Here is an 18536-nt window from a genome sequence, read left to right on the forward strand (position 1 = left end):
CAAAAATGTAGGCATTTGAGAGACTTAAATTTCCTCTTCCAGTGTCATAACAGCATGTCCAACGTTTCCAGTACTTTGTAAATGTAATGTACTTTGAAAGTATTTCTTTAGTGTTGTTCTAAACTGGCTTTAATCAGAACACTTTTTGTTCACTAATGTGAATACACGGTTTTGGAAAAGTCTTGCCTGATTATGTATTTGCAAAAAATCTAATGTTCATGACATTGCAAGCAAACCCTTTCCCAGTCAATGTTAACATTGACAGACCAACTCCAGTATTTGTCAGGATTGACAGAATGATTTAAAAGCATTCTGTTCTGGTCAGTACTAAAAGAGAGAACAGGGATGAGAGGAAAAATTGATTATGCACCCTAGGGGAGATTTGCTGCTTTATATCCCTGAAGCCTTGCACATTTTTCAGATTCCTATTTCTGTGCATCACAGTGGAGGGCACAACTGTAGGAAAACCATTTTTACCTTGTACTGTCCCAACAGGTTGGCCACTGACTAAGGCCTAATGTGGTTTGGAGGTTTCAGAGCATAGTCATGACCCACTCCCCAGCTGTCACAGGACAGAGCTGTTGCTCTAAATGAACAGGGACTCCAGCAGAAATTCCCATAATGTGGCATACTCTTTTAGCCACAAGCTGAATCACATTCTGATTTTCCAAATATTCAGGAGCATAGGACTGTCCTTTAGAAGCACCATTTTACCACAGGTGGAGCCACTCACTAAATAAAACATTTGGATGGCTAAACAGCATCCTGCATTTTTGATTTCATTTTAACTAAAACATAACCAATTGCTGGCAAAGTATTAGGTGTTTTCTTGGGATTAATTTTTTGAGAGAATTTAACAATAAACAAATGAATGAGATAGAGTTAAAAAAACTCCTGGGTCATCCTATTTCCTTGACTACTCTGCTGCCATCCCATAACACAGTAAAAATGCCATAAACCCCAAGTGCTAGATAGTAATCCATGGAGAATGGACATTTACATGCTGGATACCAAATCCTTTTTCAGTACATCTTCTGATTGCAATGTGAAGTACTGGCAAAAGCAATTACACCTATGCCTTAGTAACCGTGTCTGCCATAGTAGTGTGTATATGCATATGTCATCAGCCATGCTATCTCTGAAATTGTCTATCACATGCCCAGCAGAAAAAAATATTTTTAACCCAGCATTTGAAGTCCAAAAAATTTTTAAGCAATTCTCTAACTTTTTTGATTGAGTAAAATGCAAAACAAATGCCAAGTTATCTGTTTCTCTGAATAATAGTATGTGAACCTCTCTGTGTATCTGCATAAATATTAAAGTTGTGTAAATCAATAAGCACATATGGTTTCTTAACTACTCTTTGAAAAATTAATGCACATCTAACTGAAGGAGAAACATAAAAGTGGAGTCTATGGTGACCTTACATTTTATTAATGATCCAGTCAGTTTAGTCATTCAAGTCACAAAAATAACTGGTCTTCCTAGCATGTTACAGGTATCTAGGAAAGAAGGAAGTATTAGCATTTCTGGTGATTGCACTAAACAACTACTGACTAATATTATTTTTTTATGTGGATTTGTGAAAGGGGAGTGGGTGGTCTGAGGTTGTCAAAGACTTACATGAGACTGATGGAATTATAATAAATAAGAAAAACATACATAGCCCACACACCCATCATACCTATATAATGTATGGCATATTCTTGCTAAGTTCAGTCTGAATTTCTGAGTAAGGCGCTCCCTAGAAACTTAGAAAACAAAGGAGGTTAAATTACTACAAGCTCCTGTTTTGGGTGTTTAAAATACATATAGTGGAAGCAGTAAAGAATGAATAAAATTCTGAGGACAAGTAGCTTTGAAAACTTCCAGGACTCTTATACTATTTTCTGCCCATACATACAAGAAAATTAATGTATACACTAATTGTTTTAGCTAATACTGTGGAGTAAACCTCCGAGTGCATGGGTTACAGCATGCCTATATAGGGCCCTTGATGATTCTCTAAATCAACAAAACTATTTCCTGAAGAAACAGATAAGTCTGACTACTGTATACATAATCCTATCTGGGTAATTTCTCTGTTCTGAGTAATAATATGCAGATGATGCATACATCCATCTACCATCACAAAAAGTAAAACTTACTGGGGTAAGTTCCATGTTACATAAATCATGGCAACTTTAGTTAGTTTGTTCTACCATCTAGAAACACACAAGACCCTGGAATATTTTGATTAGTCCTTTACTCATTCAAGAATGCACAAAAATTCGATTTCCATTGTCTGTAAGGGACAGGCACAGATCTTTACCGCTTTTAAATGCCAGTCTCTCCCATTCATTTAATGAAAAGAAGAGGGTGGGCATGCTGTGAGCATCCACTGTAACTGGCCAGTTGGTTTGTAGCTGTTGAATTTATCATTTAGGCAGATATGTGCACTCTGGTCTATCTAGAGGTAAGCTTAAAACATCCAGACAAAGTTCTATGGCTTGGTCCTAAACTGGTCCTCACAGATCCAGATAGTGACACACAAACTCTACTAGGTTGCTCAGGATTTCAGTTCCCCAAACAAAGCAAAATTAAACATTAATGTGGAACCTGAATTCATCTTCTTAACTCTTATTTAGTGCAAGAAAAAAAATTCAATACTACACATTTATGATAACTTTTAGGTGGTGTACTGGGTCTGCTCTTTGCAACTCTGGTGACAAAGCAATACTGATTCAACAGGAACACTAAAAGCAAACTATTCCTGTGAAACCAGTGAAATTGGGTGGGGCTTTTTTCCCATCAGGAACCCAAATATTAACCTATGTAATGCCTTGCTCACAGAGTTGGGAGAAACCTTTTACTTTGTGAGAAGTGTCTCTTTTTTCCTGCCAGAACAAAACACTCAGGTGAAAACATCCTTAATAGCTGAGCAGAAATTTTGGTGACAGAAGGTCCATAGTAGCTAAACCAGCATTGGGGAGGGCTGCAACTTAAATCCTGCAGAAAACACAAAAGCTTACAGCCTTAACTCTTTATTACAGTAAATCTATTTTAAAAGTGTTTAGAATAGATGATGCTTTTCATTTTGCAGAAAACCAATCAGGTTTTCGTACTTTCCTTCAAATCTGTCACCTTGGGAGGTGAATTGTAGGTACTTTTGGATTGCTTTAGTCATATTACATTATGGCTCATTGTGATATGACAACACACGACAGATTAAGCTAACAGCACTTGGCATGCCAGATCATCTCTATCCTGTTGCATTTCAGATATTTTATTTTAACTTTTACTCCTACACAGTGCATAGGATCATGATTCAATCCTAGGCTTGCAAGATTGGAAGCAACCTCAGGACCTCTCTAGTCCAACCTTCTGCTCAGAAAGGGTGAACTACATGGTCAGACAGCTTTGCTCAGGGCTTTCTTTACACATTCAGGTCTTGAAATCTGAGAGCAGAGACTGCACAACCTCTGTGTCAACTAATTCCAATGCTTGACTTTTCACCATGAGGGGATAGGTTTTCTATCTATTCCACCCAAGTTCAGCTTGCAGAATTGTCTCACATCCTCCCACCTTGCCCAGCTGTGAGGGGCCTGGCTCCATCTTGATGGCCTCCTTGTTGTCCAGGCAATTGCTATTAGGTGTTACTCCTCCCCCCAAAGCCTCCTCTTCTCCAGGCTGGACAAAACAGATTCCTCTCCAACCTCTCCACATTCCCCAGACCTTTACAGTCACTCTTGGTAAGCCTGAGCTCTCCCCAGGCACTATCACACGGACACAGAGGAGAATGAACAGTCTGAGGGCCCCGCAAACCTTGGCAGCCCTGTTCAGAGTGCTGGGTCTGAGCCCCTGGCCAGAAAAATTCATCCAAGGACAACACAGTCAGGGCTGCAGAGGACCATAGGTCCCCTGCAGGTGCAGGTCCCAGCCCCACAACCAGGAATGAGGGCTCCTTGTGTTGGTGCACAGCTCCAACCTCGACGTGCCTTTCCAGCACCCCTGGCCCTTGGCTTTAACCAAGCCCACCCTGCAGCCCCAGGTCTGTGAGCAGACAGGCAGCTGCCCCTATTCCATCACAAGTCACCGGCCTCCAGCCTTCCTCCACACACCCCCTCTCATGGACCCTCCAGCTATGCCAGACAGCCTCCCCAATCCACAAATACTCCCTTGGAGATCCCCATGTCCTCTGGCAGCTGCTCCCTGCCTGGGCAGCTCCATGGGCATGCTGTCCACCTCACCTTTGCCCCATAATGGCAGTGGCAGGCCTTGCCTGTGCTGTGTTTCATTCTGGAAGTTTAAAACCTGCTTTTCATTATTGAGAAGTCTGCAAAAATTAAGTGCAGGATCATTTATAAATGGTGGTCAGTAAGGAAGATGGTTGATCATTCAGAGGAGCAACAGAAATGATAAATAACACACTATGTGTACATTTGGACAATTGAAGGCTTTGTAAATAATCACTGAAGATCTTAGATTGTAAATAATCGCTGCAACTTCACAAGGTTTTTTTGTATACTTTTTCCAGCCATTATTAATAAACCTAAAAAATCCATGACAGAAAGAAAAGCACAACTCCGAATCAAAGGGCAAATTATTCTGAAGAATTAAAAGCTTCAATCAAAATATAAAAGTTAATTTGCTTTGATCTTGCAGTACATTTCTAGTAGTCCTACAGAAGGTCAGTCAAGGTCATCGAATTTCCCCAAAGTACTACATCTCAAAAATTCAGAAACAATCTATTCCCTGCAACAGGTCACAGTTCTAGTCTGTGGAGATTTTTTTTTTCCACAGCATGCATGCCACTGATACAGACATAGGTGAATAATGTGGACAAGATAGCAATACAATCACGATTTTACCTAGGCTATGAAAGAATCTGTGTATTCTTTCAAGTTCAGGCAATATTTTCTGGCTGCCAATCCTTCATTTAGAAAAGAATAAAGCTGGTAATCTAGAAAAGATCTTATATAAAAAATAAACCTTTCTGTTCCTGACCATGTTTTTACTGGATTTTTGTACTTATCTCACACTTCAGCGAGTACAGAACTATGAACATTTGTATTCAGGCTTCAAATGCCTTTCAGAGGGGATGCTATTGGTCTGCATCCATTTATAACTAGACTATCATGCAATTTAATTAACTAACTTAATTTGATGATTTGACAGTTTCTTAGATTCCATTTTCAAAGTAATACATTGCTACAGAGATTTTAGAATGCAGGGATTGTTTTAACATAACATCACTTAGAGATTTTGTTTCCCTTCCTGCACTTACCTTCTTCTACTCACCCCTACACTTTCTCTGACCTGAAGAATTTGAAAGAGCATTTTTACTTTAAGAACATAAAATTAAATACTGGTGCCCATTAAATCTAATGTTGAAAATACTATAGATATCAGCTAAGTACTTCACTTGTCAATGGTTTTATACAACTGAATAGGACAAGTTCTTTTTTTTCAAACAAGACCAGAATTAATTATTCTGAAAGCCCTATAGCACTCCTTAGAAAACAGCTTAGTGTTCTGGAAGAGCAGAAATATGGTCATGAGGGTAACACTGAGATTTTAGTCTCCTATAAAAGGTCTCCTTTGTGAATTTTTTAAACTAAGCCTTGTACTTCTGATTTCCAAAGGATCAGCAGCTCTGCCTACCTTAGTTGGTAATACAGGCCAGCAGGAAGAGAGCAGTGGAGCTGAAGAGTGAGGTCTGTGCTCTGCACACCAGAGCTGATTTACTTTGGACATCCTTCAATGAATTGCATGCCCAGTTGTAGCTGGAGTGCATTGTATGGGCTCACAGATCACAACTTCCAGTTTAATTTTGTCCCAAAGAGGTTCACTGCACGTGGTCCAAGATTGCTGTGAGTTGTGAGCCAAGGCTGAAGAGGGGAGAATGAGCAAGAGATGTGTTTCAAAAGCACACTCCTGATCCAGGCCCAGACATTAATACTAAAAATTCCCCAGTGTGCCTCCATTATCTTTATTTCAGTGGCAAGTGATTAAGTAATTTCATTACATTATTTGTAAGTTACTTGGACCTAGGGGAAGTAAAAGATTCCTAGTGTCAACATGCAGAGTAATAATAGTACACAGTGTTAATACTTTTCAGGGCACTTGTAGAACAAATTTTACAGATCTAAAGCATTTGAATTTTCTCTCCCATGATGGTATCAAGTATCATCAATATATTATTCATGGGGGGAAAAAAGCAAACAGTTACTGAAGTAATGAAGAAAAAGTGATTTTTTTTATCATTTTAATCTTTTTACTAACTACTATGCATCTGGAAAACACACATTCTTCAGTTATTTGTTTTATATTCCTACTACACCTGAAAATATACAAAGATATATATTGTTCCCTGACTCTTATATTGACATCCTGTTTTGCCATTAAGCCATGGAGGAAGAGAGAGCAAACACATTATTTCAAGAAAGTAGGTAGTCAAAGAGAACTTCACACTATATTGAAAAGATGTATGTGGTCATCAACACTAGTAAAGAGTGAAAAAAAATTCCAATTAAACATCTCCATTTACAAAGTATAAATTTTAAAAACAAAAAATTGTTTAAATGAAGACTGAAAATCTCAGCAAACAGACAGTGAAATATATTGTAAAGGAAAAAAGAATACAAAAAGTAAAAAGGGGCGTGACATGAAGGCTGAACATGAAAACAAAGTAACTATAGAAAAAACTCAATTGGATTGTGTGAGAGAAGTCGAAATAAAGTGGTCAATTTACTAAAGAAAATAATAAGAAAAAAAGAACTGGGGCATTTTTCAGTAAAGACAGCCTAGAACATGAAGTTAATTGAGGTTTATGATTTGGATTGAAATGGAACAGTTTTTCATAAGGATTACGGTGTCCAATAAGGTGTCAAAGGTGTAAGGATAAATAGTTTAATAACACAAAACAAAATTATAAATAAATTACAGTAAAATCAAACTGAAGAGGGTTTTTTCTCCTGACTATACCATAGACTCTCCATCTAAAGACAATAAATTCATTCAATGTAATTTGAAATCAACTATTAAGGCTAATAATAAATCTACCAAATTAGGAACTAGGTATAGAACTAATGAGCAACAGGCACAGACATTATAGGTGAAAAAGGAAAGCTTTGAGCCAGACAGCTGCATGTCTTGGAATGTGACCTCTGTAGTAGGCAAGTGTCAGATATATTGTGTGCAGTAACATTAATTTTATAAAAGTAAATGGGAAAAAAGGATTAAATATTATAATACTTTTTCATTACTATATTATGACAGACCAATCAAGCATCTTTGTTTGATAAACCAATCTTCTAAACCAAGAAAGTTCATAACCATCCTGACTGTTCTTAGGTGTTTGTTGTGATGTGGTATGGGAATTTGTAGCTGCATGCAGGAAGGTGGGATTGCTAGAAGAACAGAAGCAGAGGTCATGCCTGGGATAGGCTTGGCATTAATTTGGTGGAAAAAGCGAGAGGGAAAGTGTGCATACAGAAGAAGGAAAAGCATAAGAGATCATAAAAGAAATTACTTGCAAGTAATTAGTTGTAAGTAAAGCCACCATTGCATCTGGTTTGTGCTATAAAATTAAGAAATTTGTAAATTAAAACATCAGTGATACCTCAGGTTGCTTTGAGCAAACCTGTATTAATTACCTCTGTCAGCCAGAGCCTCTTTTGGGACACAGTAAAATATGCCGTTTGAAATGCAGTCTCAGCTTAACAAGAAGTATTAAAATCTATTTATGTTTTGATTATAAGATATTTAAAAGGTCAGGTAGGTTTTTTTCAGGGACTATTTCACATCATTCTTCAAGCAATTATTTGCTTGTAAAGACCTATTTTTGACTTAATCTCACTATAACTTATGTTGGAGTAACGTTTGTAGAATGCAGTTTAGTAAATATAAAAAAATTATTTGATCATCTAAATTTTATATGCTTTTTCTTGGACTGTGTCTGAAATTCAAAAAGCTGCCTTCTTATTAACCATACTTATAAAAATTAATCCTGGAGAATTCTGTAGCCTAGCTACTAACACCCTAGTCCCCAAATCATAAAGTTGCCACCAAGCAGAGATTGCTTCCTGAAATTGCAGTATTTGGTGAAAAGCAACTGCCTCAGGGAAAAAGCATTTTGTTGATGTATTGAAGAAAGGCCTCATTGGGGCAAAACTATTCAAGAATAATTCTCAAGGCAGCTATTCCATACGGCCTTTTTCTTACTGCTGCTTAACATTCTCATTTTCCAGTAAAGAGGTAGATGGAAAAATACAGAAAGCACATTTGTCTAGCTGCAAAACTGTCATCCCTTCAAGACCATTTTGGCATTTAGCTTTTTAAAGCATTTCCTATAAAATTGTGCTTCATATAACAAAATATGTATTTTAGCAATGAGAGCAAGCAGGTGTTGAAGAAGGCATAAAATTAAAATGCTGCCCAACAACTGAGTGATTTTTGGGGGTGCATGCAGAGGAAAAACAAAATAGTTTTTGAAATAAGTTCTACACAACCATAGGATCATTTAGGTTTGAAAAGACCTTGGAAATCAAGTACAACCATAAACAACACTACCAAGGTCACGACTATATTGTCCCTAAGCATCAAGTTACACAACTTTTAAATACCTCCAGAGATACTGATAAATCTACATTAGTAGTTAAGACAACTGCAGTAAAGCCAAAAAAAAAAATCTTTAATTTCTTGGTCAGTGACTTTTCTCTAATTTTTTTTTAGTTTATGCTAAATTGCTGCTACACAAGAGGATTTGCTCCTAGACAAGAGATGTATATTTGCTTGGAAAAGACAGTAGGAAAACTGGCAAAATGTGGGGAAATATTTCCCTTCACTTTTTCAGATAAAACAGTTTAATTAAAAAAGTCACAGATTTTATTTTTCACCTAACTGTATTAACCACCTCGACACCAACACAAGCTATAAACAGTAAATTTTAATCAAAAGTTACTCCTAGTTATTTTTACCTCCCAAAATGTATTGTTCTAGTCACCTTTATTGGGACAGGAAAAGGGCAGGAGTAAGTACAGCTGGGAACAATAATTTTATTCTGAGCATATTGTAATGCACAAGGGGATTAACCAATTCTTTCCTAAAATCTTATCTTCGTGCAGATTATTGTCATCAAAATTATGACTATCCAAGCCACATCTCCCTATTCTAAGGCATGCCTATATTCTGAGGCACTGTGGTCCTGACTGTTTCCTGACCCTCTGGCAAAATATCACAACACTAAGTTTAAGGAAAAAGTAAGTAGGATTTTTTTACCTCTTCTTTTGGTGCACGGATTAGCTTGCCCTTAGCAGTCAGTCTCCAAAACTGCTTTATACCTGCTAAAAATGTGTATTATTTATAGAATCCTGAAACCACCTGCTAAAAAAATATTAGAGCCTTGCGGGGAAAATACATTTCCCAGTTCATTATTCCTGAGAACTTTCAAAAATTTATCACTCAAGTCAGGACAAAATACACTGTATAAGCCTCCTGCAAAAATATAAACTGCTTTAGATAGGACACATATATAGTAAGTGTATTCTGTATTCTTTCAGTAAGGATACAATGCTTTTCACCTCAGTAAATCTTCTTGGGTAGCAACAAGATATAACAGATAGAGTTACTCTGTCAGACATAAAAATGGTGTGAGAACTGAAAATCTATGCCTTCTGCAATTTATGATTGCTCCCTAGCAGCAGCATGGATACTTTGAGAAGATATTCTGTCTCAAAGTACTTTGGAACTTTAGATAAAGTTTCCTTGAACTTCATAAGATCCCTCAGAAAAAAGTAGTTTCTTTAGGGTATTTGCATGTTCTCATCCTTGGGAATTTCATCTTCTTGTTTAACAGCTAGTTAGCAGAAGATCTATAGAAAACTGCTCATACATAATGTTTTTGCTGGGATTTCATAGCAAATGGAGGAGGAAAATAGGCCTTGGGTATGTTATTTAAATTGGCTTTTTTTCTTCTTCTTGGTGAGTTTTTTAAAGCTTGCGTGGGATCTTGTGAGATATGAGGAAAAAAACTGCAAAGCAACAATGATTCATCATGGAAAGCAGAGCTCATCCTGCACAGATGAAAAAAAACAGTAGATGACTTTTCACACACATATTTCCTAATTAGCGTTACTTAAGCCAGCCATCCTAATTCTTAATCACTCTAAATATGTACAAACAAAAGTACTGCTCCCAGGATATCTAGTTTTTGGTTCTTTGTGTGTTCAAAGAGAATATAGCAGTGACATTTGCACATTCACTGAGGTGCCAATAGTAACTTCAACTTCAGCTGACAATAAGTCAGAAAAATATGAAAACAGTTCTATCTCCTATCTCAAGCAGAGCAGAATGGTAGGAAGAAGTCATTGAGTTCAGAATGATTGCCTTTAATGCTGTGTGTTATCTAGTGCATAGCAGAAGCCACTTGAAAAACCCCAGGGCAGGATTGCAAAAGAAGGTGAAAATGTGATGTGATGAGTTTTTACTGACAAGGAACTGACTGGCATCCCAACCTTGTTCCACAGGGAACATGGGAACTCATACAGGCATCTGGGTAAAACAAGAAATATGGAGCATGAAGCAGCCCCTTTGTGCAAAGCAGATGCTAACACAGAAAATTCCATGCTAAGATTTTTCCTTCAGGTTCATTTCTCACAGGATGCACCTACACACATGCATGCATATATTCACACACATAAGAACCACTTCTGAGCTCACAGGAAATTCCTTATGGTTTTAAATCTCTATATTGAACCTCAGGGCATTTTTCATCTTTACAACAGATGAAAGGAGAAATAGATGTCGTTCTCCATTTCAGAGCAGGGAAAGCAGAGAAACATTTTGTGACAGTTTAATTTTGCTGCATGAGTCTGAAAATGGTGTGAAAAAGAACTGACTCACTTTTTTTTTTTTTAAGAAAAAGCCCATCTTATAGAAATTAAAACAATGACACACAAACAGTAGTTATCTACAGAAGTATTCTCATGGAGCTTTGTTGGACTGGAGGCAAGAAAGGTCACAAGATACTTAAAGGGAAAGAAGAATGACCTGTGCACTCTGCAAGTTGCTCACTGTTTTGGGCCATGCAGGATTGCATACCTACCCAAAAAGGATTACACACCTACTCAAGAAAAGGCAGGCTAGAATCAAGATAAGACCTTGGGAAACAAAATACTAATTCCAAAAATAATTTTTTTTGTTCACAGGCTACCCTCACACTAAAGAACCAAATGTGTTTTAATACATTCCATAAATCTTTTCTCTGCTCCTACTAACTCTTCAATAAGTAGCTGAGATAGTGGAAACCTACCATGTCACTAATTTCACTCATGTAAAATGACATTCTTATCTCTTTTGAGAAAGACAAATTTCAAAATCCCAAAGTGCTTTATATATCAGAAAACTTCATTTTAATACACCTCTGTAGAGGGCTTGCACAAGTTACATTCCCATTATAATAGAAAGCTTAAGTGTAAGAGAAAATGTTTTGTTGAATAATTTTTGCACAGTAAATATTTCAACTTTTCTAAGTGAAAGCCACAAACAAGCTTAGAAGTGTATTTCAAAATAAGGAGTGTAGATTAAATTGTCTTACTGAAGACAACAATTTCTGTTGCTGTTCAGGAGAATTTCATTTCAATACCTGGTCTATTATCTTTTTCCAGGTTAGATTCTTTGGCTTGATTATACTTTTAGCACTGTAGTTGGGGTGATGGAAGAAATCCAGTCAGGATGCTTAAAATACTGTATAATTATTTTCTAATTACCTCTATAAATCAGTGTTAGATTGCACCTAAAAAACCTCACAGTGTTTAGAGCATTTTGGACCAGCTCCATCTGGGTCCCCTGGGATATGTGGCATTTCCAAGATTCTGCATGTATGCAATACATCCCCTCAGATATACAACATTCCTAAGATGCTATGTCAACTGTATGGCATTTGGACATTTCTAAATGGACAGCTAAAAGGGGCAGTGCAAGCAGAGATGACAACTTATGGGAACTGCATTCTGCCATTTCACTCTACGCTTAGCTTACTGTTAAATTTTAGCAGAAATCTGCAGTTCTGATGTTGCATTACCTCTTCACATCCTGATCAGTCTTTTTCTTACGGGTGAATGTTGGAGAAAAGTAACTGCATCCAGCAAGTGTGGAGGAGAGGAAATGTGGAGCAGGCTTTGCAGCTCATGCCAGCGAGTGGATGTGGAATTCATCCAGGCACATCCTTCCACAGCACAAACTCCTCTCCTGATTACCTCATCTCATGTGAAAATGCAAAATGAGCCAAGATAGCCTGTATTCTTTGCACAGACTGACAAAGATCGCTTCCTACATATGTAGTCACAGTTTGAAAGCTGGTATTATCATTTTCCATGGTCTGTTTAACAGAGGTTTCCTAGTGCTTCCTAGTGTAGACAACCCTTGTAGTCAAATGGACATGGAAAAGAAGAAAACTAGGGGTAGATGATAAAACTGTTTGAGCATATGTTCCAAGAATGCAGGAACCTCTTAGTCTCTGCAAACATATAAAATGAGTCAGAATGTCTAGATTAGGGTGGGTTTTTTAAATAGAAGGAAAGAAAACGTAGTTACAACAAATATTTAGCAAACTCTTGCAATGTACTTATCATTCTCTGAATGCTCAGTTTTAATGGGCACAAAAAACACCTGCAACCAGCTGGATACAGGCCTAATCAATTCCAAAACACTAAAGATATTTTTTCCTTCTCATTTTCAGATGCTTACAGAAACAAGACTCTGAAACAAGGCTGGGCAGACTCTCCCATGCACAACATCCTTCAAACTTCGTGTTAATCACAAGATTTGCATCAGTTGTGAGGCTTTGTTCTCAGCACTTTCAGCTCCATTAAGGTGAAAAACGATGTGAGTATGTACAGTTCCTGACACTGATAACGTTTTACAGTTATCACACATCAAAATACATACCAGGCACAATTGTGTATAAGAACTACTGAATTATTTTCTAGATAAGGTACAGTGACAGGTAGTACAAATAGCTCATTATTTACATACCTGTCTGACATTGTGATGTTGATTTAGAGAGTTAAAATTTCATTACAGATAGGTTTTTCCCCCCACAATGCATTATTCCAATATTTTAGCAGAACAATAGACTTCACACTTCAAAGGAATTAGTAGTAAAAGGCTACATACACTGAAATGGAAATTACTGTACTACAGAGCAGACCAGGTCTGAAACGTAACTGTGCTGATAAAATCTGCCCTATATTTCAATGATATTTTCTACTGAAGAATGAAGATAACAGGGAAAAGAAGAAAACGAGCAGCATGGTTATTGGTAGAGAATGGTAGGGCAACAGGAAATAAAAACAAAAAGGGGTGATAGAGGAGGTAACAGGAAGATAGCAGGCAGAAACTTGATAAAGAAGTTAGACAAGCAATAAAGACACAATACAAAAAACAGAGAATGAAAATCAGAGTGAAGAAGAAAGTAAAAAGTCCAGGAAGAAAAGGAAATGAGAAGACTTGAGAGGCAACAGAAAAGAGTGGCTGGAAATAGAGTGGACAGCATGGGCTGGTGATACCAGGAAAGCAGGGAAAGATTGGTGTAAAAAAGAAACAGGAAGGAATGAGGGGAGTGGACAAGGAAATGGGCTATATAAGTATGAATGAGAGAAGAGCAAGGACCAAGATGGGTAGAGGAGGCAGGATAGAGATGCAGAGACTATGGAATGGTAATAGATACCTAAGGGAGCAGTCCAGTTAAAAGAGAGAAAGGAAGAGTGTGTAGGGGACTACTAAAAATGCTAGTGGTAACAGAGCAGGAGGGTCCTCAGCTCGATTTCAGATTTTGCTTTAGACTTCTGTACCTTCTGTTGCCTTCTTTTCTTTTTGTTGTCACCTTTTTCCTGACTAGCAGGATAGATTCAGACTAAACCAATGTGTTTATATCTGAGTGGATATAAGGGATTTCACACAAGAGATAACAGGAGGGCTACTTCAATCAAATGCACAGTGAATGATTCCTTTTTCTGTAACAGCGAGCCAAGATTTAGATGTTTCAAGTTTTATAAGAACAGACTATTCTCTGCATTCAAAAGGAGAGGAAATGGACAAGGCAGATTCTACTCTGCTTACCAAACCATGCTTCTGTTAAATACTCTGCTAAGGTCTCCTGGGGTTTTTCAGGTAATGTGCTCAGTATTTAAACCAAACTCACCTTCTGTGACTTTTACATAAATTAAATTCACTACCACAGATCTGCACATTCAGTCTGTATGTGTCAAATTTGAAAGCTACTTGGGAAAATTATAATCAAAATGAAGGAATAAAACAACTCCAAATGAATGACCACATACATCTTCATCTATTAAATGCAATGAGCATAAACATACTGTGTTTCTATGGTGACATTATGGGTTGTCAAAACAATTAGTTATGATTATACAGGTCAAACCATAAGCTTATTCATTTCTCAAGATAGCCAAGTGTTCCTTTTAATTAAAATAATTAAAATGTTGTCCCTGAAATTGACTTAAATAGTGTTGTATTATTGATAGGATTCGTAATAAATCATCTCTTTTGATTTGTATTCTAAGATATGCCTGGTCAAGATCTAATTCTTCATTGCTCTGGCATTATAGCTAAGATTTTTGTATGCAAAACTGTGGTGTTTTCAGCATTATATAATCCAATAAATACACTGTAATGGTTTATAGGTCTTTTGTTATTTATCAACTAAGTGTAATGTGAAAATGAGCTACATGCTGGCATAAGAGCAATCCACTGCAGGTGCCCTTTTGGGTAATCTTGGCTTCCCTACGTTGCTTTACTTTACAGCCATATTGAAGAGCAACATTTATGTGCTTGTCCTTAATGCCTCAGTTGAAGTGCTTCAATTTGTTTGACCTTTGTTGGTCTGTCTTCCACCGGTGTATTTTTAAGCAAACAGCTGCTGAAATGTGTGTTGAACTTAACACATTTAAGTGTTGGGTTTGCAGAGAAAGAGCTGTACTGACTATTGATCAGTATATGCTTACACTTAGAATTAACCTACTTATCAAAGCTGCGCTTCATTACAAAGTAATTTTTATGGATTTTGATGCCAATTTATTGCTGAATATGTTAAATATAAAAGGTAGGCTCATGTTACACATAACAAGATAATTCTATCCTAGTTTATATGGTAAAAACATATTTCAGTTTTAACTTTAGGGATGAAGATATAGCTCATTACAGTAATATAGTAAAAAATGAAGGACATCAACTCTCCAAATTTGATTTGGTTCTGGTCACAGAATATGCTGAGTTAGAAGGGACCCACATCAAGTCCAACTCTTGGCTCTACACAGGACACCCCAAGAGTCACACCCTGTGACTGAAAGCATTTTCCAAATATTTCTGGTATTCCATTTTAAAAATGGGAAATTCACCTCAAATATTAGATATACTTTTACAAACACTCATTTAAGACCGAGGAGAAATTCACCCAATTCTTTCAGAAAGCTAGTTATAGAGAAATAATTACTCAGAATTCAACTGCTTGCCACAGTGCAGAGCCCTGCAAAATTCCCAGCTGCATAAATCTGTGTATAAATCAATTTCAGAATAATTAAACAGCTCTGTTATTTTAGCCAGAGTCCTCTGGGACAAGTTTGAGCCAACAGCAATATTTGTTTTTTCAGCAAATTTCTCAGGTTTTTTCTAAGGAAAATTTTAACTGATACTTCACTACTCTGCTGCTAGCTGTTGCTTTTTCATGCTAGGGATTCTCTCCCTCAAAAAAAAAAGCATATAAAAATTACTTGCTTTACCTAGGTGATTTCAAGTCAATCTGTGAACTAAATGTCTCACTATTCAGTCATTAATATGATTCTGATGCTAAAACCTATTAAAATATGAGACTTAATTTGTCCAAAGTAATTCTTACTTTAAAGCTGATGTATCTGCCTCCTTCTCAGGCTCAGAAATATGCTAATACAGTGAAATGTTATTCCCAGCTTCCCAAGGAAAGGAAGCAGGATGCAAAGCCAGGCTTCAATGCCATTAGTTAGTCTGGCCCCATAGAGACAACTGATTCAGAAAGATACACCAGAGCAATAACACAACATGTCTTCTCTACTGTTGTCTCCTATTGCACAAGTTTCATACCTTCTTGGTGATTCCCCGTAGACAGCTACTCAGAGCACTGCCTCTTCCTTCTTCACAAAGCAGCCAACTGACTCCAGTTCCCTTCTCAACCAGCCACCCCACTCTTTTACAGCACTCTTCTTCTCACTGGTTACAGCTGTGGCCTGTTAAAGTCAGGCCTGATCCTAATCTTTGATAATTGGCCCAGCTGCAACTCCTTAGGGGTGAGATTACTTTCCACACTATCTTCATTTTCTTACATTCTATCCCACTACAATCCACATGTCTTCTATGAAGAGTTTTTCTCAGGGCTATGTCTCAGCCCAGTGAGGAACAGGATTAGGACTCTGAGTGAATTATACTTATTATTTTTTTCTATAAGATGGTTTGAATTCAAACTAGTGTGATGAATGTGTCTGTTCAGCTAGCTCTGTGAATCCAAATGTTGAACTCCAGAATTTAATCTGAGCATTAGATTATGCAGAAAACTAGCAGTGACTATTTAAAGTGTGTGCTATCCAGCTGGTCAAAAAGAATATTTACCATGAGATTTTTATATCCTGTCTGGATCAATTGTGTAAAACAGTCTGATCAGATTTAAAATTCCTCATCATGATCTTAAAAAACCTTCTGGAAAAGACCTTGAGATAGATAAAACATGCTCAAAAGAGATGGATTTATACAAAGTTCCAAATAGGAAGTCAGTCTTGAAAAGAATGTGCAACAGAGAAAAATGTATCTCTAAATCCCACTGTTGGTTGCTCAAATATATTAAATATTAGCCAACCTGCTGCAATTTAATTCAGAAAACTCATACATCAGCTTTTGTTATTTAACCATCTTCCAGGATTATTATGTTCCTAAAGATCAATAAATAATACTTTGTTTTGAAAACTCTATCCAAAGTCCCTGCTATTTCAAAGTCATTGCAACTCCCTGAAAGAGAGCCTGCGTGGTAACTGAGACAGTTTTTATCTGTCAGGTTCATCCCATAGAAAATCTCTGCGTCTGTCCCTTGATATGTCCAAGTCATCAGTATAGATAATCATCCCTTTCTGTTTCCATGCTCTGGATTTGGAAAATCTGCTACAGACCAAAATAAAACAAGGGCAGAGGAGTTCTAATCTGACTCCAGAAATTTTAGCCCTGAATGTGTTTTCATGGGTGATGTAAACAACCAAAGTCATTAAATTAACATTTTGACCAGTTGCTTTCTATTTTGTCTCTTATTTATGATTTCACACTATATCAAACTTTTACTTAATACTTGGCCTGAAAAATATTCTGATGAGATATTGCTGGGATTGGCTTCAGTGTTAGCCATCAAGTAATCATTAATTCACCTTGTGTAAGCAAATTATACTTATAAAATCGATTATATATATATATATATATATATACACATACATATGTTTTTTAATTTTTATATGTATACACACACTTATGAGGTGGCTGGGTTAGTATAAGTGTATTTCATCTCTTCATGTGATGGATAAATATAAAAAAATTTGAGTGTTAATAAACTAGAAAGTTTAAGAAATTTACAATTCCCTTCTGCAATCCCCACAAAATTCTATTTATACTGAAAAACTATTAAACTTTGGAGGTTCCTTCTATGAGATTTTTCCATTACTTTTCACCATTTTATTTTAGCTGAGACACTAAACCTCTCTCAGTGAGAGTCACCACATCCATATTCCTCGAAGTTTTGCAGAGCATTAGGAATTTTCATCTTTTCCAAATATATTGCACTACAAAATTGTGATCCTTCCAATGTGCTGTGGATGGATGATTCTGGCTGAGAGGCAATGCCCCTGCTCACAGCATGATTACCAAGGTACCTGTGGCTCCTGGCTTTGTTCAGTGGCAGCATCCCTGCATCTTGCAGAAGGACTGTGTGGCAGCCTCCTGTTCTGTGCTGGTGCTGTGCTCTCTGAAGAGAAAAGCACTGTTTCTTTATTGGAGTAGCAGTATCTGCCACAAATTGCAAGCTGTGAGCACCATTATACTGACATAACCACATAAAGCTCTGTTCTATTCAGCTCTGCAGGTTATGCATCATATGGTCCTGTTCACACTTGTATTTAAAAACAGGTTTTTTTCAGAAAAGCTCTGTGGGATCTGGGGAATCTTTATGCCATATAAGTTCAAGATAGTACTAATATGGTGTTTAAAGCCACATGCAGATCTTACTCTTGATGATGCTGAAGTCGTTGAGATTTTGCCATGCTTTGATGGGATAGAATGGGGCTCATGCCAAGCAGAGGAAAGTTATTTTAAATGTTTAAGGTTATTTCAAATTTGCACTGTAATATTTCATGGTAAATTTTAACTACAAGAGAGCCTGTTTACGTCACATTCTGAAACACTGGAGTCAGACAGGAGTGTCTGTAGGAATCCTTTCTTGCAGAGGGCAAGGTAAATAAGGAACACATTCATCT

The 18536-nt window shown here is 37.0% G+C and overlaps 1 long non-coding RNA gene across 1 annotated transcript; it reads right to left on the reverse strand.

Annotated features, from left to right (window-relative positions):
• Positions 1-1356: 1356 nt before the first annotated feature.
• Positions 1357-16187, reverse strand: LOC132072756 (uncharacterized). Its single transcript, XR_009418381.1, has 4 exons — positions 16117-16187; positions 5644-5870; positions 1685-1751; positions 1357-1502 (listed from the first exon to the last, which is right to left on the reverse strand). It is a non-coding gene; the product is annotated as an uncharacterized LOC132072756 (long non-coding RNA).
• Between the last annotated feature and the right edge of the window lie 2349 nt (positions 16188-18536).

This window comes from Ammospiza nelsoni, chromosome 4 (genome assembly GCF_027579445.1).
Source record: "Ammospiza nelsoni isolate bAmmNel1 chromosome 4, bAmmNel1.pri, whole genome shotgun sequence".
NCBI classification, from domain to species: domain Eukaryota; kingdom Metazoa; phylum Chordata; class Aves; order Passeriformes; family Passerellidae; genus Ammospiza; species Ammospiza nelsoni.